The following is a 15,217-nucleotide window of genomic DNA, read 5'->3' on the forward strand; positions in this document are numbered from 1 at the left end:
TCGAGCAGTGTTGGCATCTTAGGCCAGAATTTGGAAACATAATTCACCGGTTTGGAGGGTTGTTGATGCCGAATATCTTGGATCTGTATTTTGACATCAAGTAGGTAGTTGGTTTCACGACCGATTATTTTAATAATAGTAGAAGCAGATTGGGGTGTTGTAGAAATTTTTGGAACGAATTAATACTAAATTACTCCATAAACTTATTAAAAGTTTTACTCGGGCACTCGAAGTCCTTAAGGCTTTAAAATCGATGAAACGCATTGCATTTGCGAGCCCCGAGAGAAGAAGCATGTGCTCGAGTTGCCAAGGTCCTAAACGAGTCTTTCAAACGAAGGGGGTAAACCGGTAACGAAGGCACGAGGCACACAAACGATCAGCTGGCAGATATTGTTGAAAGGATCCATCAACGTGCGTTTCTTCGGGAAGCACGTCGATAAGATGACAACACGTCGCATAAGATTATCTCCATCTGAAAAGGACACAAGAAGAAAATCATAAAAGTAGATCCTTCTGAAGGGAAATCGAAACCACGCCGCAAGGTGGATTAAACGTGATCAAAAAACCTAAAAACCCACCCTTCCTTCACAGCTAGCAGAGGATGTGAAAGGGTCGCCACAGCATGCCTCATTTAGTCGCAATTCAGCTCGGTCAACGAAAGAAAACGATTCCCCTGGCCTTCTAATTGTGTGTGTCCCATCCTGTGCAATGTGCATAGAGCGGAATCACCTTTTCTCCGGAGGCACTCAACTCCTTCCTTTTGGACTATTGTCAACCCACCACGTCTACCGAGCAACAGACGTTTGGCCAATAAAATATTATAAGCAATAAATTGCGTTAAATACTTTGAAAAGTTAGAAACCCTTGGCGGAAGAAACTGTTAAGCGCACCATTGCACACCTTGTGCACATTTCTGCCCGGTTTTTTTTTCTTCTGTTTCTTTGGTGACACCTTGAAGATATGCGCTTGGAGATCACCCCGTCTTGGTCACCGTCGTTTGGTTAGACTTGCACTGAAGAGTCAAGCAATCGAAATGGCTAGGAAGTAGCTGTTTAATGACACAAAGACGAGACGAAGAAAAAATGAAACGTAAAAAAGCGATATCCTTGCCGGTGAAAATGATGGTGCTCGACTCGACCGATAACGAATGTACATTACAAAATGCCATTAAATTAAACGGTGCGGTGGACTTAGAGCAGAAGGAAACACATGTTGTCGCGCGGAATGAATTGGGGTATTTGTTGTGTAGGGGATGAAATGGTTGATTTTAAAGAGAATTATGAAAAATATAAGACAATATATTTACACAATCTTTGTAAGAACGTCCAAAATACACTAAACAACACAAATCGAATCTGGTCGTATAAGAATGAGTGCAGCAACGCAATATGGGCCAGAAACCAAAATTTCGCGACAAAAGTCCAAAGATTTTAATAAAATGAATTATGGAGATGAATATCTCATTATTAAGAACATGTGTGATTATAAACCAACAATCATTTTTGATTTATAACATTATTTCATTGCAATTCAAGGATTTTAATTTTATTTCAACTGGCAAACTTGAATTTCAGCCTATACTAAGAAAATTTGGTTTGAGGGGAAAAAAAGCGAGAAAAATTATTGCGTGTACGTTTTTGGAAGGCAAACTAAGTGTATTTTACATGTTTGATATATAAATAACGTTAATTTTAAATTTCACCGTGTATTTTACAATATACCCCTTATATTAACTATTTTTTTACTATTTCGAGTTAAAAGTTAAAGTATTCCACAGTTTTTGACTTGCAACCAGTTTGGGGTGGAAGCCTAGACTCCATTCTTTCATGTGATACCAATAGTTTTTGCATATATTTGCGGATGGTTTTAAAGATCAAGAAGCAACATCTGAATCCAGCCTGGTTTCAAATTTGAGGATCCACTAAGTTTTTTGTCTTTACTTTAGTGTTTTATCACTTAGAATGAGTTTATAGTTCTCAAAAGATTATAAAAAAGCAACCATATGTATTATATAACACGTTAAAATATCAGAAAAAGACAGTGTGACAAATTAAAACACAATAAAAATAGAAGATAACATCAATTGTTCAGGCCAAAGGCTATCAATGAAGATAATAAAAAAAACTGTTCGTATCCGTACACTCACAATATTATCAAATCTTTGATAGTTTAAATGATAATCATATTTGTCATTATATAAGTTTAAACTAAGTCTAGTTTGGAAGGTACACATTCTAAACATAACAAATAAAACTATACAAGCTTGATGCGTGATTAATTTGACCACTGTATAACACCACCTGTCGCACGCCATCATTGTTTATAATTTTGCTGCCGGTCTAATCGCGACGAAATTTTAAGTACGCTTTTCAATCTAAATTACATCATTTGCTACTGATGCATTTGCCAATCAGAAAGGTAAGAAGTACTGGATAATTATTGTGTGAGGCAATCACACGATATCAACTCGAGTGTAGACCTGTGCGCCGCCGCGCCACGCCGCCGCCGCCGACCCATTTCAAGTCACGCCGACGCCGATTGATACATCGGCGGCGCGCCATACGCCGATCAACGTCTCGCCGCCGATTTTGCATTTTCACGCCGATAAATACATTAACTCAAATAATTTATAATAATAAAAAAATAACCCAGGTTATTTAGGTATCGTCTAAGGATAAAAAAAATCGTACATCAATGTTTCAAGGGATTTTTTTTTTTCAAAAATTTGTCCCGAAAATCGCCCAGTGGATCCTTTAGATTTTTTTCTATGGATCCCATGGAGAATCTTTTCAAAGTTTCTTTTAAGAATACCTTCTGGAAGTGAATAATTCTTAAGATTCCACCAGGATTTTATTTTTTAAGATTAAGTCTTTCGTGAAATTTTATTTAAATTATTCTAATGATTTTACCAAGATTTTCTTCGGCGTTCCCTTCAAAAAATTGTTCTCCAAAAATTCCTTACTTTCCAAGAGCTCATGTATACATCGATAGATTTCCACTTCAATTTTTATCATGAATTCACCCTTATTCATTTAAAATCGTTCAAGGATTACCCAGAATTTTTGAATGGATTTCTCTATTATTTTTTTTCGAAAAGAGTCGATGAGACACCTAGTTCTTGAAATTCTCATAGTAATTTCTTTAGGATTTTTTGAAAGAAATTTCTTCTGGAGTTTTTCTAAGAATTGTAAAATTAATTATTCAAGGAGTTGTTTCTAGCACTTCTTCAAAACTGTTCTAACGATGCGGCATAAATTTATTCAAAAATCACAATCACCTTACCAGTGTGTGAGAAAAATATCGCCTTAAAAAACTACAATGAACTAGGAGAATAAATAACTTTCGGCACATTTATTCTGTCAAAAAGTCCTGTGAGATTTCCTCTAGAAATTTCTTCAAAATTTGTTCAACTATTCTTCCAAGTTGTTTTTTAAGGAATCCTACCATTGATTATTTTTGGAGTTTTTCTAATAAATCGTACAATAGTCACTTCAAGAATTCCAACAGTAATTCCGCATTGCATTTACTCAGGAATTATTCAATATGTTTCTTTATTATTCCTGGAGTTTCTTCTGGGATTTCTCCGATGAATAGGGTCCTTAAATGTTTAATGAAATCTTGTTTTTATTCAATAACACGGAATAGCATGTTACTGCAACTTCTTTAGCAATTTTTCGAGCTCAAATAACGGCTATATCATATTTAAATTTTAATTTAAAAATTAGGTCCATCAATGAATCTTGACATTTTTTATCATGTTTGACGTTCGCTTAGTCGATAAAAACACCACAAGGGCTGTAGTTTTAACACTGGAGTTGTTCCTATCTGACATTTCGGAATGGACACGGAAAACAAAATACACCCAAAATTTGAGTTTAAGCCAAGAGGTGTGACAAAATCTTAAAAAAAAACATAACAAATGTTTTTTAGACTTAAACAAACGAAAAACATTTAAAAATTGAGCAAACATTTGTTTTTAGCCTAAACTTAAGCGTTTGGCACTAGAATTGGGACAGGGCTTTAGAATCCTATTGTCCAGAAGTTCTTACACGGTAATCTTGAGATGTTTTCTTCATAAGTTTCGTGCAAGAATTTTTCTAGATTATGCTTGAATTACTTCCGTGGTTCAGTCAGAATTTTGTTGAATATTTTTACACGAATTCCTGCAGAGCTTCATGCACTTATTTTCCAAAATTTCATTCTGAAAATTCTTTCAATATTTCTTACAATTTTTTTCACTAAATGCTTGAAAAGATTTTTTTATATAATCCTTGAATTATTTCTCCAGAGTCTTTTAAGGAACTATTTCTTGAGCATGTTCAGAGATTTATAATGAAAGTTTGCAAGAATTCCTCTAATAAAATTTGTAGATATTCCACCAGGGGATCTCGTATGAAATTCAGTGTTTCTTTGATCTTTGAAGAATATTTCCATAAGTCAGTGAGTTGCTCTTCTCTCTTTAAAAAGGTGTCATGCCATCAATATTCATGAAAACTCCTCTTAAAAAATATTTAACTATTAATTCTCAAATATATTTTTTCAGGGTTTGCTATAGTACTGTTAAGTCACCAGTCACCGTGCGGCCTCCATTCACCGTGCGCATATGCAAATTCCTACAAAAGATTTATACAATATTCGAAAATTATTCTTTTGGCAGCAAAATAAGATAAAACTGATGAAATGAGGTAGTTCTTGTCACAAAACATTTTGAAAAACCTAGTGTATGCAGTCAAAATCATGTGAATTCCGTTTAATAATGCGATTTTTCAATACTCTTAGTAGAAACGCCAAAAATTAATATTTTTCATTTCAACGTTAGAGTATCACATTTTTCATTATTTCAACAAGTTTTCGCTGCAGATACTTCTAGTAAGATGTATTTCATCGTATGAGGTGAGCCATGAGGTTTTATGCAAATCAGATTTTTTTCTTGCGATTCAGTCGAAACACAAATGCACGGTGAATGGACCCTTTTCAATATTTATGGTTCCTTTTACCGTGCCTTAGTATAAAAGGCTTGAAATTATTGGGTAATATTGAATTTATTGTTATATCGCGATTTAACTACTTTATATTTAGTTTTTGAGCAAATATGAAATGGTTTGAACAAAACAGTCAAACTTCCTTTAACGATTTTGATGAAAAATTAGTGATTTAGTTATTTTTCAACTTTCTATGATTTTAATTTAATATAAGATTTGAATACCCTTAAAAGTGAGTGCACATACTACTAGCAACATATTTTCTCCACCAACAACGTTTCTTCAAGGTACAAAATTAAATCATCATTAAATCGCAAACTATACGCAAGGTGAATGGTGATATAGAATGGTGCGAGGCGACCTTAACATGATATTTGTAAACATAATTTTTGAGTATTTTTTTGTAATGCAACACTGATTTTTTATTTCTCCCTGAATTATGGTATAATTGCACGCTTCGTAGTGGTATTCTAGTTCGCTTATAATGATTTGTAAAACAATATTATTTATTGAAATGCATATATTTTTGCATTAAGGTGAATTGTAGCTTGACGGTAATTTATTCTGTCATTCTCATTGGAAACATTGAAAAAATGGATGGACAATGACATGGATTTTTCTTCGAATAAGTGTCTTTGGTATCTTCCGTTAGTATGACAGGAACAAATACGGGATAACAATTTCAGACGCTTAAGTACGGTCGTCCCGCCGCTTTGGATCAATGTTTGATGAGGTACAGAATTATTCATCATATAATTTTGGAATACAGTACTAACCCGATTTTGTTAGTCCCTTTTTCAGAAATCTTGTTGTTCTCTGTTTGATTAATGAATTTCAACCAAGTATTTTTAAGTCATGTTAAAGCTACTATTAATATTCATAACAAGGCAAATATAAAATATTGATCAATTGTTTACATTTTGAAAGAGAGCTCCACAAATTTTTGAAAAAAACAAAATCTGGACATCTAATGTAAACAACATTTTGACTACGTGGAATGATACCAAAATAAACATTAGTTATATTGGAAACTAATGTTGATACTGTGATTCCACAGATGTTGATTACTCAGCTTCTTATCATTTTGATCATTTTAACAGTTAAAATATCAAAACTGAAAGCAGAAACCTGTTCCTAAGAAATCAAATTAAAAACGATTTTTGCCATAAGTGACAGTGATGTTAAATGTCATGAACATCACGTGACTCTGACAATTGAATAATGCGAATATCTTCCACCCCGCGGAAAAAGTCATTGGAAAATGTTTTTCTCTGGTGATCATATCTGAACTACTTGCAGTTGGCCATATATTGGCTTAGAAAAACGCTACTTCAATGTTTCCGAAATTTCGACATTTAACAGCTCTCAGTGAAAGCAATTTAAAAATTTGAAAACTTTTTCCACATTAAGGACATTGAGAACTCATTGAGGTTACACATATGTTTGACTGGCATTGAAACGAAGTTATCAAAATAAAAACTTTATATTTTATTAGTGTGTAGCACTTTTGAGTTATAGTTATGTAAAATTGTTACAATAATAAAAAAAATGGTAGAAGAACAAAATTTGATATCGAACTTAAGATAATAATAAATTGATACCAAACAAAGATATCATCTTACTGCTGAAAACAAGATATGTTTTCAACATGCTTTCTTCATGATGTTGAACTATGCTCGAGTAATCTAAACAGCACGCAAGAAACTATGATAGAAATTTGTACATTTTTTCTGTTACGAGAAAAAAAAATACCGACAATATCCAAAGCTGTGATTATTTATTGTGGAATATTATGAACGATTCTATAGATATGGATATCAGATAAGTTAATTCAAAAAGTAACGCGAAAAGTCCAGTAAATACAAAACAAAATTTTGTACAAAATTAAATTACTTTTCTTCAATTTTCTTAAATAAAAAGTTCGAATAATCAGGTCAGATAATATATCCTAGTAGCAACAACGGGGATATAATATATGATAGTTTTACTAGTGTTGAAACTAGGATTTTTTATATAAACTTCCAAACTTTGAATTCTTACCAAAATGACTGAAAGTATTCCTGCACTATATTTCAATCATAAGTTTGTAAGACAGATATGGGAAATGGAATTTCAAGTTCGGTTTCGATTGCATTTGTACGCATACGGTTTCATAAGTTATATGTTCGATTTTTTAATGTTCAATTTTTGTCCACGCCGATGTACGCCGCCGCCGCCGCCGAAAATAGTCAACATCGCGTGACGCCGATGACGCCGCCGCCGCCGGTACAAAAATGCTCTGACGCCGCCGCCGACCAAAAATATTTCGGCGCACAGGTCTACTCGAGTATCATATTGCTAGAAAGATGTATTTCAGCACCTTTTTTTTCTTATAGGCGCACCGCAATGATGTCAACAAAAAATCTACCCGGGACAGGAGCAGCTTCCGATATCATACCGGAACCAGAGAAACATCGATACCATGCTTAGAATGCCACCTGAAAATATACTGTTCAGTGAAATTGAAGTTGGAAAGTTGACCAGTAAGGAATCGGGCAGAAAAAGTGGAGAGAAGATCCCATCCAGAAGAAAGTTCCTCCAAATTTGCATTAATGCCATCCGGATTGAAAAATCTGCTAGCTGTCAAGGTGGAGATGACTCTTTGGACCAATAAGGAAGTGGCATAAAACAGGGACGAGGATGGCGACGACAAAAATTTCGGTGCGGGAACCCCGGTCAACAAGAATACCAATTCTCATGGGGTGGACATGCGACAAGATCATTTCACTGGCGGAAGATCCATCCGGGGTTTTACTGACATTTGGATTCGAGAACTTCTATGGACAGAATGGACAAATCGATGGAGTTTCAGGAGCCACCAACAGGTTTGATTACAATTTTGAACATGTAATTATTGATGAAAATAAATTTGATTAGGAGGACCAAATATATGGCCCATTTTTATGTATCTGTTTGCTTATTTGAATTTAGAGATTATGAACAATCGGGAAGCACGCAAATTATTAATCTCCATACAAATACACCTAAGTTACACAATGATCCCTATATTTCTAAGTTATGCTAGCCTTGACTAGCCGACACTTAAACGAGACTTAGAGCCAACCAGGCGAATTAGTGTGACTTTTAAACTATTTAGTTTAGATTTTTCTCAGAGTGTACCGTTGAAGCTGTGTTGAACACCGAAACGAATACTGCATTACGTAAACATGTTAAACTGCTGGATTGATTGTAGGGAAAACAGATTCGATTATTTACCTTTGCCATACCACATTCATTTCCATCCTAAGTAAATAATTAGAATTACTAGTTATAACGCTGTAAGTAAACTCCTAAGATACTACACACTATTTGCTACCCAATGTTATCTAGGAACATCCAAATGTCATCCAAAAAGGGTCCCTTGTAACCACTGTAGCCAAAATATGACTCTCGCCAGTCGATTGGTTATAGAGAGATTATTATATGCTTTAGATTAATTATGTTTCCATGATTAATTAGGCAGGTGAAGGATATAGAAGAAGAGCAAGTCAATAGTTAAATCGCATGAACTATATTGTGCACTGTTTAATGTAAGTTTAAATTGACACAGAATTGTTTAAAAAATAATGGATTCAATTTTCCAGCTTGAAGCCCTTAATAAACTTGCTATCGAGAACAGTGTGGTTTTGTTCCTAAAGTAACACTGTGAAATACTGATATATACATACTAAGCTCTTACGGTGAATTTCACCGTAATCTCAACAGCTGAACAGTTCGGTGAAATAAAACACCGTAACTTCGTCGGAATTTAACGGATTCCGGTGATTTTTTACCGAATACTGTAAAAATTTACCGTTTTCCTTTAATTTATTTTACCGAACTGTTCAGCTGTTGAGATTTCACAGGTATCCGTAAAAAAATTTAAGTGTGTATGTTTAATAAATAGTTGTTCAAGCATTACAAACAACTATGACTTCATGGTCGCATTTTTCAGGCATTTTAAATTATTCTAAGCAATTTCATAGACCTCACAAGCCCCCGAAAGAGGCGCCACCGCAAAACTCATCAGGCGAGAATGATTTCAATAAGTGCACCGTCAAAATGTGTCCGTGTTACTCGAATTTAACACTTCAATCGGCCCTTTTCAGAGTCAACAAATGTGTACTAAAGAGCTAATATATGAAATTCATACAATTATTGTGGCGTGATAAAATCGAACAGAAAACCGTGCTAAAATCGAAAGCGATATTAAAACAAGCAGTGATAAAATTGAGAAACTACTGTACCACATAATTGCTATAATCTCTTAATTCTTCTAGTAGCATCATACAATATCTGATTTATTACGAATAATAGACAATTGCCAATAGCCAGCCCATTTTTTTTCAATATTTTCAACAGTTTTTGTGTTTACTACAAAGTTGTTTGTAATATAAAAATCCTTGTTTTGCTGAATATATCAAAAAGATCATTGTCCGAGTGTCAGAAGAGGGCTCCAGGCTAAACTGTGCACTATGGCCCTCCGAACATTTAGGGAAATGCTCCTCCGGAAATCTAGGGGGTTAGTGTCAGGCCCTGCAAGCCAGCCGCATAAATATATTAGCACAGGAACGTCAACGAGAGAATACGGACCAGAACAATCGGCTGAAAGCGGCGAAATTGGACTAGTGATTGGAAACTCGGTACGTGGAACCAGTGCTAGGAATGGTATAGGCTTGAATTTTCGCGAAAATCACGTGGCTCTCCCAGTACAGTAGTTCAAAAACGTGAATCTCATCAAGTAGCCTCTGTGGGGTGCACGAATTTTCTAAATCATGAGTGTCATTGAAGGCTCTAAATGCGGGAAATGCAGCGGGAAATAGAACATTTTTCTACGGTAATTTTGGGTCGCCCTTAGCAACGGGTGTTTTGCAATTTTCAAGGCATTTTGCCTACAGCAGCGATGAGCGTGAGTTTCACTGGCTTCGCACTGTGATTGGCTTTGCTTGGCTACTGTAGAGTGAATATCAGATTTTTTCCCAACCCTGCGTGGAACTGCAAATCTCTCAACTCCATCGGAAGTACTCGCATGCCTTCCGATGTTCTGAATATCCACGGGTTTGGCATAATAGCGCTGCAGGAGAGAACCATACCATCTACCAGAGCTGCGGCAACACATTTTTTTTATTTATAGTAGGGTACAAAAAAGCTTCAAAAGGCTGGCCTGTTGTGTGTTGGCACGGTGTGGGACTCACGTTAGGCGTGCTTAACCACTAAAAAACTTTCCCTACTGCTCCTGTACCTCGATTCCCCCCGGAACTACATCAGCCAACTTCATCGGGGAAGGGCTGTGCTCATGTACTTCATCAATCTTAGCCTCTAACTGTTCTGCTAGTTCGCTGTTGGAGCTTAATGTCGTCAAAAACGATAGTTACTACGACATTTCTACGGTGTCTCTGCGACTACTCGTTTTGCCCAATTGGCGGTTGAAGATCTCGCCGGGGCTTTGGACAGCTTTCTGTGCGACGACGCATACTTTCCTTGGGCTAGCCTCGTGTCAGAGCCCTGTTGAACATCTTCTGGATGCTCATCTGCACTTAGTTGCTCTACGACGACGCGTTCTCGGCTGCTGCTGTTCGAGCTCTCCTGGTTGACCAGTTGGATGCCGAGGTCGGTCCAGCGATACCGGTTGGAGGATGACTTCCGTTTCACAGGCGCCCCGACGACCCAAAACTGGTTTGTGACGATCGAATCTACTCGGCCTAGTCCCCGACGGTGGAGCTCGCCTACTTCGGCTACGCGCTTCTTCATGCTTCGCTACTGGCTGGTGGAGTGCCGAAGTCGGTCTAGCGATTCCGGTTGGAGGATGGCTTCCAGTTCACTGGCTCTCCGACGAATCAAGCCAGTGATACGCTATGTACTACTCAGAGTAGTCCCCGGCGGTGGATCTATCCTACTCCGACGAAGATTTCCCCGACGGCGGAAGATCTCCCGAATCGATGCTATCCGGACAGATGCCGAGGTCGGTCTTGCGATTCCGGTGGTGGGAAGCTTCTGGTTCACAGGCGCCCCGACGATCATTTGCCGGTGCAACAACGTGATCTACTCAACTAGTCCCCAGCGGTGGACTTAGCCTACTCCGATGCTGGCCGGGCAGATGCCAAGGTCGGTCCTGCGATTCCGGGGAGGGAACGCCGGTGCTATTTCGCGAATTACTCAGCTAGACCTCAGCTAGCCTACTTCGACTCGACGTTGGTCGGCCAAGTGCCAGGGTCGGTTCTGCAATCCCGGTTGGAGGATGGCTTCCGGTTTGCAAGCGCCCGACAACTTTTAACCGACACTACGCTATGCCCGCTCTACTCGGTCTAGTCCCCGACGGAGGATCTAGCCTACTCCGATCGCGACCCGGAGCTCTCTGGCCTTCACGCCATCTCCTTTGCAGCAACGACATAATCGCCGTTATTCCCCTGTTCACCACATTTCAGGTGCTTTCATGCTGGCACATGTTTTGCACGATGTTGTTCGGATTTAGAACGCTTGCGGTTTCTGGCATCATCTCGCTTCGTATATCCCTGAATCGAGGGCAGTCGAATATAACATGCTCCGGTGTCTCCTCGATATTTGGACAGGCCGGACAATGTGGAGATTCTGCGTGTCCGAATCTGTGCAGATATTTCCGGAAGCATCCATGGCCCGACAGAAACTGGGTCAGGAGGAAGTTAACTTCTCCATGTTTTCTGGTCATCCACACCGACACGTTAGGAATAAGCCTGTGGGTCCACCTTCCTTTCTCCGAGTTATTCCACTCCTGCTGCCACCTGGCCATTGTTTCCAACCTAATGGTATTCCTCACATTCCTGGTGTCCCTTTGCTGGTAGCATGCGATGTCCTCAGCCAGAGTGATGCAGATGGGGATCATTCCGGCGATAACGCACACTGCTTCCGATGATATAGTGCGGTAGGCACTCGCTACCCGTGTAGCCATGAGCCGGAACGTACCTGCCAGCTTATCTCGGTTACGTTTGATTCCCAACGCTGCAGCCCAAGCCGGGACACCGTACCTCAGTATAGATGATGATACGGTCGCCAGAAAACGTCTCGTGCTGCTTCTTGGTCCTCCAATGTTGGGCATGATCCTAGCTACGGTGTTAGCTGCTTTTGCTGCCTTTTCGCAGGCATAGTCTACGTGGCTGGTGGCTGTTAAAGTGTAGCCTGTCGTCGACCATTACTCCAAGGTGCTTTAGAAAGCGCTTCGATGGGATTGCGTGCCCTCCGACGTTGATCTCCAACTGCTGAACCGCCTTGCAGTTGCTGACCAGCACCACCTCCGTTTTATGATGAGCCATCTGCAGCTTGACTCCAATCATCTACGATTCAATGGTGTCTAGCGATTCCGCCGTCAGCATCTCCACCTTCTCCGCAGTCTCGCAAGTTATCGCAAGAACGACGTCATTTGCGAACCCGACGATCTTGACTTCATTCGGCAGTGACAAAGTTAGCACTCCATCGTACATCATGTTCCACAATGTTGGACCAAGTATGGATCCCTGTGGAACTCCCGCCGTGACTTCAGTTGACATCTGTCCCTGGTTTGTGTCGTAGACCAGTACCCGGTTCTGAAAGTAACTTTGCAAAAATTTACACAGATATTCGGGAACCCGCATTCTGTGTAGGGCTGCAGCGATAGCCACTCAACTGGCAGTGTTGAACGCGTTCTTGACGTTACCATTGCGCAGTATCGATTGCCTCTCCTCTTTTGCTTGGACGCTTTCTCCGCGCACGCGATGACTGCCCGAATAGCATCCACCGTCGAAGTCTTTTGATGGAATCTGAACTGTCTTTTCGACAATCCGTTCTCGCCTTCCATGTAGATCGTCAGCCTGCTTTTCCAGAAGTTTTCCAAGAGTATCCAGCAAGAATATTGGTCTATTTGAAGCAGGGTCTCCTGGTGGTTTTCCCGGTTTTGGCAGCAACCCCAGCTTCTGCACCTTCCATCTGTCTGGGAAGCAGCCTTCCGCTAGACACTTCTGCAACGCAGTCCTGAATATCTTTGGGAACACCAAGATTGCTGCCCTTACCGCTACGTTAGGGATACCATCTGGTCCGGGAGCTTTGTTCAGCTTCAATCCTTTCGCAACCGTTATCAGCTAGGCGTTAGATACTTGGTTACCGGCATTTTCTTCATCTACGTCAGCGTACGGTGTGGGCAGCCACGCGGTTTGCGACTGGGGACAACTATAGTGATGGGTGATATGCAGGGGCGCGTGATCGATTGGTGGCCGATCAACGAAAGAATATGCAAGTTGAGAATCAAAGGCCGGTTCTTCAACTTCATCATTTTAAACGTGCATAGCCCTCACTCCGGAAGCACCGATGATTTATGCGCAACTCGAATGCGAGTACGACCGCGGCCCAAGACACGACGTCAAGAGCATCATATGAGATTTGAACGCTCAGGTTGGCCAGAAGGAAGAGTTCAGACCGACGATTGGAAAGTTAAGTGCCCACCGGCTTATGCACGAAAACGGCCTATGACGCCTCCAAGAATTTGGCAAATCGTAGCACCTACTTCCTGCACAGTCTCCCGTGTCGGTACAAATGGAGATCCCCACAGCAGACGAAATCACAAATAGATCACGTTTTGATTGAAGGACGGCACTTCTCCGATATAATCGACGTCAGAATCTATCATGACTCTAACATTTTTCTGGTGATGGTGAAACAGCACAGAAAACTAAGCGTCATCAACAATATACGGTATCGACGCGCGCCTCGGTATGACTTACCGCCACCGCATACGCGCAGCATCTCGCGGTAGCGTTGCCGGAAGAGGGCAAGCTTGACGAAGCTCCTTTTGAAGGCTGCTGGAGTACCATAAAATCAGCCATCAAAAAGGCAGCCGAAAGCATCATCGGGTACGTGGTGTAACGTTATCTGGAACGTTTGTTAGTTTAGGAAGACTTTCTCTGAGAAATAATTAGTTCATTGAGTAAAAATTATTCTTGCCGCGGATTTACAATAATTATACAGCAAATTTAGAATTTTAAGAACCATTTATATATTAGCCTCAAAGTTTACCATAAAAGCTTGCCTTGAGCTTTGTACTAAAAATAGTTAAGAGATTAAACGTAGATGGCATACGAAACAGGAATAAAATCAACTGTGGTATTTGTCTAAACTTTTAAGTTGAATAGTATTAGTGAAGGTCAGAATTAATGAGACATCACTTTTGGAGGGTCTTAAACTCATCTGCTGGACTGAATCCCCCATTTTAGAAAGTCGTTGGCTAGAGTACAGAAGCTAGTCACTGTGTCTCTACCTTTTAATTTCTGAGTTTAAGGTGTGCCTTCATTGATTTTTTATAAGTTAAAATACAGTTAATTATTAGTGACGTGTGTGCAGTATAGTGAATAATTTAATAAGTTGTGTTCTTTTTCCCAATTAAATAGTTTTTTTGGAAGTATACCACAAGTGGCGAAAGCTCTGCGCTCTTGTGTAATTGATCAAAATCTACAAAGGTAAAGATATAAAAATTCATTTTCTTTTATATTTGTACTAATTCGTTTGTCGTTGGACCTCAGCGTCCAACCGACGTTTTTTTGTCCGGATCAAAGGTCTTTGGACCTCTACACCCGCCATTTTGTTGGCGCACTACACGTGGAACACTCCGTCGGTACCAACTCGTGAAGGCCCGCCAGTTTTGGCAGTCAAACGGGGCTGAGGAAAACCCATCCGGCCTGCTTGCGCCTCGTAGTGATCTGGCAGAGTACCGGAGCCGCCGACGCCCTCTCCCCGCAACTCTACATCGGCCAAAAGTCCACTGAGCGTACCAGACAGCACCGGCCCTATAGATGCGGTCCCCCTAGCCAGTGTGAGACCCCGCTACGTCTCTGCGCCACTGCCTGAATCAGCGGTCGCCGTTGGCATGCCCCTCGGTCGGTGAACCGCATGACGCCCAGCATAAAACCCTGCGCAGGTTAGTGTATCATGGCCATGATGAACACACAACATACAACACATACACAGACACACACACACTCTATCTAAAACGAAAAGATGAATATACATGCAAAATGAATTTAAGCTAAACATAATCTCTACCTTCATTTATACTGCCAGAGCCCTGTGGTATCTCTAGTCCGCCCGGGTGAACACTCCACCTCGCTATACTGCCACCACGTGTGCGTTCGGATATTGTATTAGGATTTCTCGTGCACTGTAGTTTATTTTATTCAATTTCGTGGTCATCCACATTTGATTATCTGATCTGCCTTTGC

General features: G+C 39.9%; 1 long non-coding RNA gene across 1 annotated transcript; it reads left to right on the forward strand.

The window, feature by feature from the left end:
- Window positions 1-13,880: 13,880 nt before the first annotated feature.
- Window positions 13,881-15,029, forward strand: LOC110676335. The gene is made up of 3 exons (XR_002500281.1): window positions 13,881-14,280; window positions 14,390-14,458; window positions 14,522-15,029. It is a non-coding gene; the product is annotated as an uncharacterized LOC110676335 (long non-coding RNA).
- The last annotated feature ends 188 nt before the right edge of the window (window positions 15,030-15,217 follow it).

The sequence above is a fragment of the Aedes aegypti genome, chromosome 2, assembly GCF_002204515.2.
Source record: "Aedes aegypti strain LVP_AGWG chromosome 2, AaegL5.0 Primary Assembly, whole genome shotgun sequence".
Lineage (NCBI taxonomy): Eukaryota > Metazoa > Arthropoda > Insecta > Diptera > Culicidae > Aedes > Aedes aegypti.